This window comes from Mauremys reevesii, linkage group 9 (assembly GCF_016161935.1).
Source record: "Mauremys reevesii isolate NIE-2019 linkage group 9, ASM1616193v1, whole genome shotgun sequence".
NCBI lineage: Eukaryota > Metazoa > Chordata > Testudines > Geoemydidae > Mauremys > Mauremys reevesii.
The window spans coordinates 93,287,253-93,291,898 of NC_052631.1; positions in this window are offsets into that span (position 1 = coordinate 93,287,253).

The following is a 4,646-nucleotide window of genomic DNA, read 5'->3' on the forward strand; positions in this document are numbered from 1 at the left end:
ACGAATGGCATAATTCCAGACTCACTAAACCTTGGAGACCTATATCGCCGTGCATACACAGCATGCTGCATCCCTTCTCCTTAGTAAAGAAGCCACTTCTGAAATAAACTGAATAAATAACTCTTCTAGACAGTACTGCATGGGATATTTAGAAATTGCAGCTATGATGGGCTTTCATTTATACCCAGGCGATCCCTGTGAAGTAAATGGTGAACAGATGTAATTGCATGGGTGTCATTGCAGGTAGAATTTAGCCCTACGTGTAGGCTGCTACTTGTGGAGTCAACCAAAGAACAAGTCCCCCACTATGTGGTTGGATTAGCTGTATGTATGATTTGCTATGAAGAGCCCTCTTATCCGCATAGGATCGAATGGAAGCTGAGGACAGAGGAAGCCCCAAACTGACCCAGGGCCTTGACCCTATGCTAGATAGCAAACACTTTGTGCTGCTGAGGCATGGAGATACTGGCTAGAGGATTCCCATGCCACAGAAAAGCTTTAGAATGCCAGCTGGAAGTTCCAGAGTGTAGTCACACCCCAGCATGCCCTCACCCCAACCTTCCCTTCAGTTTGGTGGTAGCATTTTAAGAAGTGGCTCTTGGGACCCCGCAAAAGCTTGCTTCAGTGTCTTCTTCCTCGTGTGATTATGTGCGCGCAAATCATAACAGAAGCCGTACAAACCCTGCACGGTGGGGCAGATTCTCAGCTGCATCATGCTTCTGCTGGGGAGAGAGGGGCAAAAGAGAGCCAATTATGGCTCTCTGTTCCTGGGGCCAGTTCTATGTCCCTAGATTAGAACAGCCTCGGGGGCGCTCTGAACCACACCAGCTAGCTATGTGTTCCAAGGTTTCTGGCCACATCTCCAACATGTTCTTCCTCACCCTTGACACTCCATGCATGGTGGAAGCTGCGTTGGTGTGGAGTCAGGGGGGGCACTTAGGAACCAACTATGTTGGTAGTATGCCCCCTGGTGAATTCCCCCAAGCCAGAGGAATCCCCAGTAGGGTAGCACCACTGCCTTCCTGCTCCCTTTGCACCACCACACAGGTCCAAGAGAGTCTAGAGGCCCAGAGAAACTGGTCTAAAGTCTAGGGGACACATTCTCCAACTTTAGTCATCCAGCTTCTTCACAAGCTACAGCTGAATAGGAGCAGCCTAAAGGCCCTCAGAGTCTTCATACCAGGTGTAGTAGAACCTCACTCTGCCATTGCTCTACCTTTACATTAAGGTAAATGGGGATGCAGCAGCTGGCTCCAACTTTCTGTTGTTGGAGAGGGAACGTTCCCATGTACAGGTGGAATTCCACACTGGCTATTTCTGGCTTCTTTAAGGCCACGTTGCGCTCCTTATATGGCATGACATGGCCTTAGGCTGACTGGAGAACCCCATCTGTATGCAATAGCAGGAAGCATGCAGTTTTCAAGCAGCTTACTGAATGCTCATTAAGTTGCCTCCTCAATAATGCGTTAAGTGTTTGCATACTAAAGTTTTTTCTAGTGGGATGGAGTCAGAAAAAAAGAAGACCATCATTAATGAGGTGATCTCAGCACTGAATTAATCGGGCGTAATTTTCGATTCAGTTCTAGCTTTTAGAATTAAAAAGCCTTGGATTTTCATAAAAAGCTGTTGCAGCATGGCAAAGAAACAGGAAAAAGTGGGAAGAGAACCAGGCAGAGAAGTAAGCATGATACTTTCCCCTCCAGAAATGCCACATGAATGTTGCAGTTGACTCACTGAGCAGAAGGGCCTTTCCACAGCAGTCACGCACTTAGGGATGACAAAGCACTGAGACCTTACTGGTGATGGTGCAACATAGTCAGGCATGACATCTTGGGTGAGGTACACTATGGGTAATGCGACTGCCACAGCACCCACGCTGCTGAGCTTTGGGCCACCCTTTCACAATGTAAAAACAAAGTCAGTGCAGACCTCCAGGCAAGGGATACAAGAAATTCCTATATCCTCAAAGGGAATTTATGTTCCCTTATGGACTGATAGTAAAAGGCTTCCTAACACTCCTGTAAAGTGAGTTATCCAAAAGAAAACAGCCACATTAAAACAGGCAAATCAGCACTTTATCACGAATGGCATCATCTTTATAAACTCCCTTATATGCAACACAATTGACATTATTCCAAAGAATTCAAGTGCCCTAAGGGAAATTGTTCAGCCTTCCTGTTGCTTCCAAGGGCTGCAAAAGGTTAGGTTTATTTAGGATGGAGAAGGACTTGTCAAGTCTTTGCACAGGATGATCTTGAGGGAAATGCTAATGCATTAACTTTAAGGTGTTTCCATAGTATAAATGCTGCCCCCCTCTCAAATATGTAAATTGCTAATAATGATTGGCATTCACAAATGTGCCTCCAAGCAGGTTCAGGATAATTAGTAAGGTATGTAGAAACCCAGTTGTAGGAGCCAATTGTGACAAATCCACAAAATAATGAATCTCTATTAATAGTTAATGATGCATGTCAAGAGGAGCTCAGTTGTTGGGTTCTTCCTCTTTAAGCACATATGTTATCACATGTTTGCTTCAGCTGGTCAAGCTGTATGCCTTTCTCCCCCTCACAATGGCCTGCTTTGAATCTCAGCAAGATGAAGTAATGGAAAACTGCAAGCCTGAATACCATCATATCTATCATGAAACAAGATTCAACAAGATTTTCAATTTGTACATGTGCTGGAATATCAGCAATAAGAAGACTCCGATGTCAAACAAGTTTAAGCATTAGCTGAATAGCTTTATGAGCATTATACTAGTACTTAATACTGCATATATTAAGCACAATTAACATTGTTCAAGCTATCCCATCCCTATATTCCCATAGATATTTTTTTACAAGAGAAATATGTTTTGTTTTTGCAGTTCCAGGGATCTGATCTCAGAAATAATGCAAATTTATTGGCACTATTGCGATCGAATGGTGTTTGATTCACGTCAGGGATAGGGTGGGTGCAAGGATGTTTTGCGCCCTACGCCAAACTTCCACCTTGCACCCCCTGAGCCCTGTGGCAGCTCTCCACCCCCCCCCTGCCCTGAGGTGCCCCCCACGGCAGCTCCCCCTGGCCCGGGGAGCCGTGCAACAGCTCCCTGCCCCAGCTCACCTCTGCTCCACCTCCTCCCCTGAGCATGCCACCCCGCTCTGCTTCTCTCCCTCCCAGGCTTGCGGCGCCAAACAGCTGATTGGCGCCACAAGCCTGGGAGGCGGGAGAAGTGGAGCGATGATGGCGTGCTCAAGGGAGGAGGTGGAGCAGAGGTGAGCTGGGGCAGGGAGCGGTTCCCCTGTGTGCCATGCCCACCCTTACTTGCTGCAGGCAGCCCTCCCCGCGCCTCCCTGCCCCAGGTCCCTCCACCTAAATGCCGACAACGACTGGGGCAGCTGAAGATCTGTCCGCCGCGGTCGCCACTGAAGGACCGAAAATGCCGCCGCCCAAAAGCTAGTGCCCTAGGCGACCGCCTAGGTCGCCTAATGGGTTGCACCGGCCCTAGTCAGGGATCACAGAGAAGCTCATACTTCCAAACATTCTCTTAACAGAAAAATGATGGAAGGACAAAAGAGTTTTAGGGGTAATATCTGGTATATATATTTCCTGAATGAAACATTACATTATTTGTCATGATGTATTAACTAAGGCCCCAAAATTGAGAGTTAATAGTGTTTAAGAATTGCCCAAGCATCAAGGCCTTTTAGAAAAGATAGAACAGAGGGCTAAGAGAATAAAAACCCAAGATTAACAAGCAGATTTCTTCCATAGTCTGAGGAAACTCAGAGTTGCTGCAGCCTTTCACTAGAATGTATTGCTAGTGAAGCTAAAGAGACTTCCCCCTTTTCCCTGTCTGTGAATGAATTAAAAAATAAATTAACATCGAACATTAAGATATCATATAAAGTGCCAGATACAATAGAAAACCAGGGAACATGACAGAATCTAATGTTATGATTAAAATGTGTATAAAAGGGAAGTGAACTAAAAGTGATTCAGCTTTGATCAAATATTGTAAACTTTAATGACAGGGTTTACCTTATGAGCAGTCCCTTATGGGAAAGAAAAGGGGTTGTGTTCATATTGATTTCTTTTAGTTTAAGTGTCAAAGTGAAGAGGTCAGGGCTAATGTTTTCAATCAAGCATGCTTATACTATCTAATTAGTGAAATACACCTGTGCTGAGGAAGGCAACAAATAAAAGGAACTAAAACCAAATTGTGTCTTTATAAGGACGCTTGACCGCAGAGTGGAATAATCAGAAAAGTAACTTTGATTAACAATGCAGAGACTCAGCTTAGCATACCAAGGTCCCACCAAATCAGTCAATTGACCATTTCCCGAATCTAGGTACCCAATTAGTAAAGAAATTTATGTGCCTGTGTATGTGCTTTAAAGATTGTCAGATTTACTGTGAGTCTCTTTGTTTTGGTAACAGGTTCCAATAAAGATTGTTGTAAAGTAGCTTTAAAACTGAACAAAACGTTGTTGACTAAAATTGTAGTCCATTGTACATCTGCCTATCACAGTTAATGGTTTCATACTGCCTTCCAAGTTATAGGTGTACACAGACATAAAATGAGAACAAGTGTGCAAGCTTCTTGTACTGCACTCAGTCTATACAGTTTGTCATAAATGCAGGAGATTATGATAGTTAGGAGT